This window comes from Diabrotica virgifera, chromosome 3 (assembly GCF_917563875.1).
Source record: "Diabrotica virgifera virgifera chromosome 3, PGI_DIABVI_V3a".
Classification (NCBI taxonomy): Eukaryota; Metazoa; Arthropoda; class Insecta; order Coleoptera; family Chrysomelidae; genus Diabrotica; species Diabrotica virgifera.
In genome coordinates this window covers 130,865,336-130,878,694 of record NC_065445.1, presented here as the reverse complement: position 1 = coordinate 130,878,694, position 13,359 = coordinate 130,865,336, and the positions used below count along the sequence as shown (strand labels likewise).

General features: G+C 32.9%; 1 protein-coding gene across 5 annotated transcripts in view; it reads right to left on the bottom strand.

Annotated features, from left to right (window-relative positions):
* LOC114330581 (protein TANC2) overlaps window positions 1–13,359 on the bottom strand; it is a 632,990-nt gene that overhangs the window by 296,476 nt on the left and 323,155 nt on the right. Inside the window, exon 1 of one of the 5 annotated variants that reach the window (XM_050645528.1) lies at window positions 7,088–7,546. The exons of 2 other annotated variants lie outside the window; for them this stretch is intronic. The gene's annotated coding sequence lies outside the window, so the exon portion shown is untranslated. Of the gene's footprint in view, window positions 1–7,087; window positions 7,547–13,359 lie in introns of those variants that run through there. 2 more of the 5 variants (XM_050645527.1, XM_050645529.1) reach the window with 2 other exon arrangements.

Here is a 13,359-nt window from a genome sequence, read left to right as displayed (position 1 = left end):
GTAAAATGCGAATACTTGTTTTTTTATGATTTTTTCGCAATTATTGCTATTTTGCAACAAGGGTGACAATTTTTGAAATTTTTAACTAATCCTATATTGTAGGGAATTTAATTACGCAACTTTTATGTCAGTGCAACTTTTCTCTAAAATGAATATTTTTAAAGTTATAATCAAAAAATGAAGAAAAATATCGAATTTTTCCTTCATTTTTTGACATTTTGATTATTTAAACAATGTTCCGGACCTTTTTGAGTGGGAGGATAACTCAAATATTATTATATGAGTTATTTTCAAGCAATTTCTGCAAACAAATATGAGTCACCTCTCAAGGTCCAAATACTAATATTTTTACAGATGCGCCCTGGTCTATAGGTACGTGTCTTGTTGCCGTTTGCAGATCACCGCTCGGCAGATTGTTTATCTGCCGTACTTGCCATTCAAATAAATACGGGGCATGTATAATTGGTTGCCTATCGGCTAATATTCCATAGCTTCTTATAACAAGCAAATGGTCAATCTGGGGACGGCTTCCCGAAGCGGGCCTTATAAGAATTCACACAATCGCAATCGGGTGCATGGCTAGGATCATTAATTTGAAAAGTTACGCACAGCGCACAGGGATCACTTAACGTGTCGGATCGATCGAACTCTTTTAAAAACAATGAATAAAATTTAGTCTGTATTATCTCACAGATATTTTTTTTATTTCACAGAAACGAATATCGTCAACTCTGATTAAATTAAATATTTAAAAAAATCTATAATGTGTCCATAAATGTGTGGGTCGGCACTGCTGACCCTGACGAGCCGCCACTGGTATGCAGTCAGTACGAGGTAATCAAATATTTGCCGGCAAGTTTTTCTTCAGAGATCTGATTTGCAATATGCCGGTAAAAAGTGCTTATTATCTATGAAGCTTTTGGTGAAAGCGGGACAAAAAGTTATATTATTGTTTTCATTCCGTTTTTCTTTTTGATACGTCGCAGTTAGTCTTAGGACAGTTTTGTAGAATTTTCCTTTCAATTTCATCATGCAAAGTTATCATTTATTTGTAGCGTTAATCCATTGTTCTTTCAGTTCCAATCTTTGTTTTTATCCCTTTCTTAGTAACACCACATCTTCAGCATACATTAAGCACCAAGGAATGTTACCCTGGAATGTTTTTATACTACATACTTGTCAGTATATAAATAGGTATAAATATATGGGAATGATACTTAAAAGAAAGAATGTAAAGGTCGAAATGAAACTTTTATTCAAGTTAATATTGATTATAGCAACAAAGCCACTAAAACGTTTCTACCATTGAGGTTTAGAAAATACACTCTGTACTTTTTTCATACCTGATGTTACGATCAAACATTCCTTAGTTAATTCACATTGGTTGTATTGAGATTACTTTTATGCTTGTTTAGGCGTATCCAATATCGCTACCACTTTACTGCAAGGTCAGATTCAAAATACTGACGCGTACATTTTTATTTTTTTTATGCACCTAAGTAATTTCTTACTTGAAAAACTTGTTTATATATACATCACTGAAAGTATACACATACTTAATATGAACCTAGGTAGATACAAAATGTGAAATAGTGAGATTGTCATTCCAGTATTCGAGTGAAAATAATAATTGTGTGTATAGAATAGAGAAATAATTAGGCGAGCGGCAGCAACCCCTAAAATTACGTTATATTTACCGACCACGAAAATCAATTTTAAGGCGAATGGCCAATTTTGGTGGTTCTTTATGTTTTCGAGGTCGCTGAATCTGAATATGAAGTGTATTTTTATCTAGAATTGGTGGAATATGTTTAAAAATCAAATTTTATGCAAAAAATAAATTTTGATGATTTACTTTACCTCGCTGTAAATATTTCCTCTTGAAGATTTGAGTGTGTCATCTTTAAAGTATTTAGATAACCTATTTAGATATTTAGGTGACCTAAACTCTGCCATGTAAGGTCCTACCTACAAATTTTCCAACCAATATGGTTGATGTCATGTGACGCCAAGGGTTAATCTGGAAATATTTTTAACATCATTTAAAATCGGATAATATAATGTAACCTCAGCTGTTTAAAAACAACTCAAGGGTTTTTACCCGTATATTTTGGTGGCTTAAAGCAAGCAAACCTGTGATAACACTGATGATGGAACATTGATTCCGAAAACGTTTTGTTGTGATATTCTTTTTTAGATAATCCCTTTTTAGGGATTTTAAATATACCTTTTACAAGATAAGGTTTCTATTTTTTTTTAAGTTGAAACTTGTTTTAATCGAGAAACTATGATGGCAATACGCTATGTAGTATGTAGGTATCAAATATTTTCCATAGTAACCATTTTATTTATATACATTTTAAAACAAATTTAAAAAATTGCTTTACGAATTTGCCAATTTCTAGTTTCAGTGTTGCTCTCCTAATCAGAATAAACTAAAAAAGCGTCATAGTATATTTTTTGCTAAATCGTATCTAAGAACTTTAAGTGCATCTATTCGGCTTTTTCATCTAGTACTAGAAAGAGGTTTTGCGTCAAAGTTTGGATTTCATCTTTTAATACTTAACATTTACTCGATGCAGAAAATAACGTAAATTTACTGTACCTACATACGACAACGAAAAACTTGTAATTTCTAAAGACGCTTTTGTGGGGTAAATTATTACAAAATTTAAACTATGGGCTCGTCTTCTATCATTTCTCCTTCGTAAGGTTGTAGTGGCGTCATGTACCTAATTTGTTTGACTATTTCTATCTAATTATCTCTCTCTTGCGTGTGTGGTTTTGCTTCGGAGAAAGAGTAACAAGTCATGTCCTTTATTTGGTCCGACCATCGTACTGGAGATCTTCCTCTAGAACTCTAGACTCTACACCTTTTGCCCTCTACGTTGCCTTCAACTATCATTCGTTCCATGCCTTCCTTTCTTCTAGTTATAAGTATGTTTAAAATATCTCAGTATATTTTGGTTGATATTTGTGGTGAGTCTAGTTTTTATGTTAAGTTCTGCCAGTATTGAATTATTTGTGCCACATGCGGTCCATAGTATGCGCGACATTATACTGTAGACTCACATTTCAAACGCCATTATAAGCTTCAAATCTGCGTTTTAATGGTTCAAGTTACTGAAGCGTAGGTGGCGAAAGGAAATATTAATGCTCCAACAAGACGGAAGTTTATGATTTTTGTAAAATGTCAGTATTCTTCCATATTTTTGTGAGTTTGGCTGTTGCTGATCTGGCCATTATGTATGATGCGTCCGTATACGGATCTCGTCTGAGTATCCTCCACTGTTTAATTAATACTAATAATTAATAACCTAAGTAATTAAATTGTCTGACCACTTCGTAACCTGCAAAGTTCCTTATTTCTATATGGACTGTACAAGGCCCGTAAAAGGCTCTAGGGTTTAATTCAAGATTTTTTTTGTAAACTATTACTGCGACCCTTGATATTCACACCATTATCGTAGCCCGGTCCTCTTAAATCCGGTAAACAAATATTGTCTCCAAATAAATAATCTAATAAAACTTTGGATAAGCCTTGTCCTGTCGAATCTGTTATTAAAAGGAATCATATGAAATGCTGTCTAATTTCGATTTGCTTTGATTTATTATAAAGCGGCCGCGCCGCCCCCTCGACTTCCTTTCGGATACCCCGTACCATTTGCACCCCCAGGGTCGGAACGGCACTGGCCTGGAGTGCAGATAGGGAAGCTTCAAACATGTTCGTACATGTTTAAGTTTTCAAGTCGATCTCAGTTTTTGTGTATAGGGTCAGTCAGGGTAATTGGAAACACTATTTGAAATATCATGACATCTAAGCATTTAAAATTTATTTAAAAATATACTGTTTTATATTATAATAAAATAAAAGCTTTTGGCTATTATAAGTATGATAAGTCTACAGTAAAATGTCTTAAAAACTAGTAAGAAAAAGTACCAAAAAAATAAGATATTCAAAGTTTCCATTTACCCCAGAAATTTTAAGAAAAAAACTAAAAAATGGGGTAAAAGTAAACAACAATTTCAGGCTTTTAAACATGTACAGTTTGTCAAACGTAGGAAATAGTTTGAGAATCTCACAATCGCCATAACGCCGCATGGCGATTGTAAGATTTTCAAACTATTTCCTATATTTGACAAATTATAACAATATGGTCTTCAATTTTGGCTGACCATGCAGTAGACTCACTAGTTCCATCTCATCAGTTGGTATGTTTCTACTATTTAGTCTTTATGCAGTTGTAAATAACGCAATGTGGAATGCTGTATCAAGCAGCAGCCTCCTGTTATTTTTTTGTTTTAACGTCTGACACCTCATTTTTAAATCAATCAAAGAGTATTTCGTTGGTTCTTTCTTCTGTATGTACTTTCTCAACATTTTAAAAATGGCAAGACCTGTAACCTTAACATAAAAAACTGATTTCCATTTACCCCTAACAGGTGTTTTCATTTACCCCATGCTCAATATTTAAGGGGGTAATAATTGTGAACACTTACTGTACTTACTTTTTGTATTAAATAACATTCAAATTAACATTGTAGGCAATAGAAATATTCTTGTAGTAGCTATAAATTAGGTATGTTATCACTATACGTACTTATTACAGAGATAAAATTTGTAAAATATTGACACTGTTCTAAATCGATTTAGGTACCTATGTGTTTAAAAACAATCAAATTTAAATTGCACAGAATAGACATTCACTTGGTTTGTAAACAAATGAATAACATACCACACAATAAGCAAAGATGGAATTGTATTGTAATTCTGTGTATGTGATATTGTTGCAATATTTCATTTCTGGCGGTAGGGAGTACTGTTTGCAATCACCCCTGTTTCCAATTATCCTGACTGACCCTACCTTGTAAATATTCAGAGGTTCAGGCCAACCTTAAGGTTTCTCGTTTTAGATCCACAATTTTTTTGCTCATATTATTTGTTTCTTCGGTGTGACTTACTATGGCAATATCATCCGCGTTTATATTCCAAAGTAGGTAGGTACTGGTACTGTTGACAAAGCACCGCCTTGTCCGAGTTCATTTTAATATGAAGTCTATTCTCATTTTCCGTTTACTATCCTTATAGCCACTTTACACCATGCAACTAATTGCGCAATTAATTGCACAATTTCTTGCAGCAATAGAAATTGCATCGTGTCATACGCGAATTGCACATAAAAGCTGCAACTTCTTGCAGCAATACTTCTTGCAGCAATTTCTTGCTGCAAGAAGTTGCAGCTAGATAGAACATGTCCTATTTTTCATGCAATTTTTTCTCCAATTTGGGTATATTTTTAGTAACTTTTAAGGCTACACTGTTTGTTTTGACATTCTGTCATCCTAAATTTCAAACTAAACAATTTTTGACAAAACTAGAGGAACTTTTTACCAATTTCAGGCTTCACAGATAACATTATTCTGGGGGATAACTTTAATTATGCAACATAGGGATTAAAGAAACTATATTCTATTTTTATTTCTTTTGTATTTAACAACTTGTTTCCTTTTGTAAATGAATAATGTATTATTAATTGATTTTGTTATACATAATACATATTATACTTTTCTCAAATTATAATCTAACATTTTCAATCTAATATATCTGATAACTCTACTCAAAAAATTACATTTTTAATTTATAAAAACAACATAACCCAAAATTTATGGTATGTCAAAGTTTCTGTCCATTTCATGTCAGTTTATGCAATTACTTGCTTGCACTGTGTAATCACTTTATTGCAGAAAGCTAGTTGCAACTTATTGCAGAAGTTCTTGCTGCAAGAACTTGTGCAATAAATTTCGCAATTAGGTACTTGCATCATGTAAAGTGGCTATTAGAATCACCGCCCGCCACCCTTGGATTATAAACAAAAAAACCAAAGCACCATTCTGGCGACCGAAATGGAATACTGGGGAAGATACTGTGGCCTGACCAGAAGAGAGGATATCAAATAAAGAGATAAGGAGAAGAATGAAAGTGGAAAAAGATGCCCTGCAGTATATAGATGAAAGAAGACTAAAATGGTACTGCCACGTACGTAGAGCAGAAAATACATGGATAAACAAGGTTGCAGAATGGAGCCTAAGAGGAACAAGAAGGAGCGGACCACCGAGAAGATCATGTCAAATAAAAGATTGGATGACGGCGACTGAGAAGGTGGAGGAAACGGTTGTTGAAAGGTAGCAAAGCAGTAGGATCACTAAACGCACAGTTGAAGGCAAAAACGTGTCCCAATGAATCAGAAAGAAAAAAGCTAGAGATTTGAAAGAGGAAATCTTAAGGAAAGTTTTTTGGGATATAAAGAGGGTTAGAGGGGAATGGCGCAGAACAAACCTGGAGCTGCTGGAGATGTATAAGAGACCAAAAAAAAACAGAAAATCGGGGCACAAAGCGTTAGACGGTTGGGACATGTTTGACGAATGCAACGAGAAAGAAATGTCCTATAGTTTTACAAGGAGAACAAGGGAAGAAAAGAAGAGGGAGAGCACGAACGAAGTGGTTTGATGCCGACCGGACTGGCATAAGAAATAAATAGAAGAAACAGATAGAAATAATGGTAACAAGAGATTGGTGAGAACAAATGAAGGACCAGAAAAAGTTGAAGAATCTAGTCAAGGCTATCTAAGCCTCTAAGGCCTGTAGTGCTCTGTATGTCATATCATTTTAACATTTATATGTCGTCTATAATTGACCTTTTTTTATTCTAAAACCACATCACTATTAATATTAAAATTCCTCCTAAGATTAATATTATGTACTTACTTCTTTATAGTAAGAGATTTGTCATTTTGAATTAACCTGTATACCCTTGTAGTACTGTTCGGTAGTCATTAAACAATCTCGTAATAAGGCCATAAGTCAGTTCGTATACGTATTTAATAAATAAATAATTACTGTCTTTCACAAGAACCCTTCGGGGAGCCGTAAATATTATCTGAGCGACCCTGTACGATTATCGATAATATATTTCTTCTCTCGTTTGCCATTAACCGGAGAGTTAAAAACCTTTATCAACTGGCGACCCACTTTCTATATATCTCTCGCAATTTAAATACAAATGTAATAAATTTAATACTCGCTTACTTACTGTTCCAATTAAAATCCAGTTTTGCGAAAACACTTTTCTTGCTTTTTCACTCAGACATCAATGCAGGTCTATCAGAGCTCCGTTTTGAAAGTTATATCACACTTCACGGTTGTTGTAGTCAAAACAAACAAATCCAAATTTGCACTAATTGTCACTTTAAATACTTCCCTTTTCGGATTTATGGTCCCTTCGTAACCGTCATTTAAATTCGAAATACTTAAGTATTTTCCGTTTATTTTTTCACATAAATATAAACTATTCTAGCCTTAATTACGTCTATAAAAACTATGTTAAAGATTGTCTGTTTCCTCAACTTTTTAACCGCTTTTGTCACCATACGCTATACCACTTAAGTCACTCTATGACACTCACAGGTTGAATATATTAAGTGAACTGACTGAGTGAAGAGTGAGAACTTGCAACTCGAGGATTTTGCAGGTCGCATTGAGCGGTTGTAATCTGTGACAGATAAATTCCCACTTCGGTATCTATGCGGGAGGACATACTATATTGATTACAATGGGTTAGTAAGAGATGGGTGATGTCGACGTTAGATTTCGACAGTTCACAGAGTTAATGTTGAGATTCAAGAGATGGAAGAAGACAAGAGCGTCTATGGTCTACGGATATCAGCGATGTGAGTCAACTGTACTTAGTGCTGTGTTGTCATGTTTATACAAAAACTTTGAAATTATGAAATTTAAAATAATTTGGCTTGTTACTTAACATATATTTTAAAAGTAAATCCTAGCTATTGCATGCACTAGATTAACAGATTTATTGTTAAAAAATTACTTGTAAACCATACTAATCTTTTTTTCTTCTCGTTTTATGTTACTTGGACCCAACTAACACAGTGATTAATATTAATTGCTGACAAAGATCACTCTATAGAATTCCCAGTTTTTTGAATTTTTATAAAAGAAAATTGAAATTGTTCTCAATATTGGAAATAATTTTAAAACTGGTAGGAAAGCAGGAGAAATCTTTCATAATAAACATCCTGATAAAATATATATACTTCATAACTGTATGGTATGTAATAAACTCAAGATGTATGAAAGTGTGTCGAAATAAATTTGGAAGAAATCATAAAAGATGAGTTAGAAAAGACAATTAAAATGATATAATGCTAACGGTAGTTGAAAACCCAAAAGATTCATTTCGAAAAATATCAAATTTATTGAATGCGAGTAAAAGTACAGTTGCAATAATTTTAAAACCAAATAAATTTAAAAGAAACTCCAATTGACCTTACATTAAAAGAAGGACATGTAAATGAGAGTTGGAATTTTATGCTTTTATTCATAGTACGAGATCCGAATAGGAGGTCAAAATGTAACCCATCTGCTTGCCGGATGAAACATTTTTTTAATTAAATTTCATTCATAGACAAATATTTCTAGCATGGATTGCCTATCAAAATCGTATCATAGCTGTCCTTAAGGGGGGGGCGAAGGGGTTGAAATCAATATTCCAAACACATTTCTTTTTGAAAGTATGGTAGAATTATTTTATTTTTAAATTAAGTAGGCATATTCAGACATAGACAATAGGCATAGATTAGTCTAAAAATACTGAAAATTAAGCCAACGGTGGCAAATTTTTAAAAGACACCTCAAAATATAATGAATTTTGCGGTGGACATCAGAACTCATCATTGAATCATAGTAAACAAAAAATTCAAAGAGCATTTTTTTAGCTTATGAGTTACTCGAGGTAACGCTGTCAAGTTTTTTAGTTTTATCTAATTTTGACCTTTTGATCTCACTCAGAAATCTAAACAAAGAGTTTTTTTTTGCAAAAAAATAGTGAAAATCAACATATTTGTTATTGTTAAACAAAAAATAAGCATAAAACAAAAATACCTTGATAGCATTACCTCAAAGAATGTCTAAAGAAAATATATACAAAATTCCAGGTGAGTTGGTCAAGTAGTTTTTGAGTTACAATGTCTACAGCCTGAAAAAAGCTGTTTTGAGAAAAACGCGTTAAAGTATTGTCAACTTTTATTTTCAATTTCTTTTTTGTCTGTCAAATGGTAAAGTGATGCACACCGAAATATGTTTTTAAATCGCGGAGTAATTTACAAAAGAAAATAAGAACGGTTGTTGACCGTTTCTCACTACGCTCAAGCGCGTTGGCACGACCTTGCTATAAAACGAGTCGAAAGTAGGGAGGTAGGGAGAGTGTTAAATAGCCCTAGCTTCGAGTCGATTTGCAGCAGGTTCACGCCAGCACGCTTGAACGTAGTGAACAACGGTCAACAGCTGTTTTTATTTTCTTTTGTAAATTACTTCGCGATTCAAAAAGATATTCCGGTGTGATATTTACGATTTGAGAAAGACAAAAAAGAAATTGAAAATAAAAGTTAACAATACTTTAAACGCGTTTTCCGCAAAACTCCTTTTTCCAAAGTCTGTAGACATTGTAACTCAAAAACTACTTCACCGACCCACCTGGAATTTTGTATATATTTTCTTTAGACATTCCTTGAGGTAAAGTTATTGAGATATTTTTTGTTGTATGCCTATTTTTTGTTTAACAATAATAAATATGTTAATTTTCACCCTTTTTTTACAAAAAAATTCGTTGTTTTGAGTTCAGATTGGTATCAAAAAGTCAAAATTAGATAAAAGTAAAAAAACTTGACAGCGTTACCTCGAGAAACTCATAAGCTAATAAAATCTTTTTAAATTTTTTGTTTACCACGATACAATGATAAGTTCTTATGTCCACCGCAAAATTCATTATATTTTGAGTTGTCTTTTAAAAATTTGAGAACCTTGGCTTATTTTTCAGTATTTTTCCTTAAATTTTTTCTTGAATAATCTATGAATTGTACTCAATATGCCTATTTAATTTAAAAATAAAATAATTCTACCAAAGGATAGCTATGACACGATTTTGATAGGCAACCCATTCTAGAAATATTTGTCTATGTATGAAATTTAATAAAAAAATGTTTCATCCGGCAAGCAGACGGGTACATTTTGACCTCCTATTCGGATCTTAGACTATTAGGTCTGGATCCCGCGTATGAAAAAAAAGTTGATTAATAGCAAGCTGAAAATTTGTTAATAGCTTAAGGGTATCTAGTCGGATAAACTTTGATATATGGGAACACTGGAACAGGGGAAGTTTTAATTGTGGAACAGGTTAAAGATTTGGAACGGTCAGACCACGAAAACGGCACATGCATTTTGTCCGACAGAATAGACTTAAACTCTCCGAACAGAGATTAAACGCTCATGCAAAAATCAGACTGCTATTTATCACCAAATGGACGTTTTAATGAGTGGAACATGTAGAATATGTCAAATGACAGGAATTATGACAGGTGACAGATAGCAGTCTGATTTTTGCATGAGAGTTTAATCTCTGTTCGGAGAATTTAAGTCTATTCTGTCGGACAAAATAAATGTGCCGTTTCCGTGGTCTGACCGTTCCAAATTTTTAACCTGTTCCACAATTAAAACTGCCCCTGTTCCAGTGTTCCCATATATCAAAGTTTATCCGACTAGACACCCTTAAGCTATTAACAAATTTTCAGCTTGCTATTAATCAACTTTTTTTTCATACGCGGGATCCAGACCTATATCAAGGGAAATTTTAATATAACGGATTTATGACTATTATTTTTTCTGATTTTTGGGCATATAAAAAATAATTTTCATATAAATGTAAATTGGTAGTGGGTATTTAGCTATAGGTACTAAATGAATTGCTAACTGTAAAAAGGGGACATGTGCATAAAAGCAAATTTTACAGGAGAAGGTAAAAACTAAATAATTACGTAACCAAATCTTTTAGAAACGGAAAACTTGGTATACATGTTCAATATAGCTTTATACATAATTCTGTAAATAAGTGGTAAATAATTTTAATTATAATTGTATAATATTCACATTTTATCGTTGTGTAGATGTCCCCTTTTTGCAGTTAACTGCAATAAAAATAAAAATTATTAGGAATAATTCAATTAGATAAACACTACTTGCCAGAAAACACCTTTATTTGCCATTATCAACATGTAACATAAAAAAAGGAATAAAAAATAGTCCATAGTATTAATTATCAATTTGTTGAAAAGTGGGTCATTTCATTATTTCCCTCCAAAATAGGATGTTGCCATCGTCGATGAATCTGAGCATTTTTCTAATGTTTTCAACTTTGGATGCCATTAATGAGCGTGTTTCAGAGTAATCTCGCGTTGTGAAGGCAAAACTGTTACTTCTTCGGCTATTTTTCCTTATATGTACTTCTGCTGTAAAAGTCCCCTTTTTGCAGTTAGAGAAATTTTAGCCGCATTTTCAATATACTTAGAATAGACGCAGAAGTCCTCTTTTTGTTGAAAACGATCTGTTTACGTGTATAGAACGCTAAAATGACAAAAAGTGAATTTATGAAAATTTGTTGGAAGTCCCTTTTTGCAGTTAGCAGTTCAAATATACTTTTCCATATAGATAATTACAATATTTTTTATTTTATTATTTGTTATATCTGTTAGAGCTTTATTACTAACAGCTGTAGCAAATATTTCCATTTTTTTTTACATTTTTATTATCCTTTCCATTTAGTTTTTCTTTGGGTATTAACATCATGCCATTTCAGTTTTTTGGGATTCAAATATTTCAAAACAAACATATTTCAAATATTTCAAAATGGCGCATGTTCTTTTTGTTAACAATTTTTTCCTTTTCTTTTTCGCTTTTTGTATTTTCGAGTGTTTCCTACTTTCCCTATCAATACGGTCCATTATCTTTAAAGACTGAGCCACGGCGCCTTCGAGGCACAAAGTGTAATATCAGTATCCTAGAGCCTACGTACCAGTAGTCAGTAGTTCGGGTTATTGAGTATTTTATGGCGCAAAAGAAATTAATATGGTGACTTTCGAACTTAAGAGGACCAATCTATGCACATAGTGGTATATATTTGTAGTTTTTAGATATCAACCATGTTATCACAAAACATCAACATGGATTTCGAAATAAATTTTCTACTTCCACATCCATTAAACAGTTTCTATGAGGAAGTTTGAATTTCAATTGAAAATAGTGAAAATCCGACTGCCATTTTTTGTGACCTCAGTCGTGCTTTTGATTGTGTACAACACGATGTACTCCTCGATAAATTGTACAGATATGGCGTTAGGGGAGTTGCCCCTAGTTGGTTTGAATCCTATCTGAAAGACCGACACCAAATAGTTAAAGTAAGACATGACTCCAAAATTTCAATGTCTGATCCGATTGTCAGTAAGAATGGAGTGCCAGAGGGCTCCACATTGCGCCCGATATTATTTATCTTGTATATTAATGAACTACCATATCTAATGTCTGATGCATTTGTATCACTTTATGCGAATGACTCTACAATGCTATATCGTAATAAGGACATAAATTTTTTGCAAGATAAAATAAAAAATTCACTGAAGACCTTCTCTGATTGGTCCAGTAATCAATCGCTTCTGTTTAATGTTCAAAAAACTAAATTTGTATCATTTACATGTCGTGAAAACTCTACTAAAACTGATCTAAGTGTTGCCATCAATGGTTAGAGTATTTTATGTTGTAGTGATGTGAAGTTTTTGGGAGTGACTTTTGACTCTCATTTGTCGTTTAAGACATTGTATGTCATTGTTGGAATGTATGTAAAAAACTCAACTCTAAGTGTTATCAATTGAGAAATTTGAGTAGTACACTTAGTCAGCACCATCTTCGTCTTTTTTATTTTGCTGAAATACAGTCCATATAATGTCCAGTTATAACTGTCTGGGGTGGCTCTCCTAGTCTAAAGGATGTTTTCAAAGCCCAAAAGCGTATTGTGAGATGTCTTGCGGGTGTTTCGTATGGTTGGTCATGCAGAGGCCTACTTAAGGAATTAAATATATTAACAGTGTATGGAATCTACATTTTCGAGTTACTGATACTGATTCATAAGAATAAAACAAATTTTTTATGTAACAGTGATATTCATTCACATAATATACGAAATAAGAGACAATATGTTGTACTATACCGACATCTAGAATTAAGCAGGAAGTCATCCACTGTTTGTGGTTTACAATTCTATAATAAATTACCTCAAAAATTTAAAAATATAAAGTCAACTACGGGGTTTAAAACCCAAGTTAAAGATTACTTAGTGACCATGTGTCCTTATGCACTGGGTGAGTATTATGATGGTGTGAATGCCCAAGCTGTAACACAATGACCACAATTATTTTAATTTATATTACGTTTTCTGTTTATATTGTATGTTTTTGTAT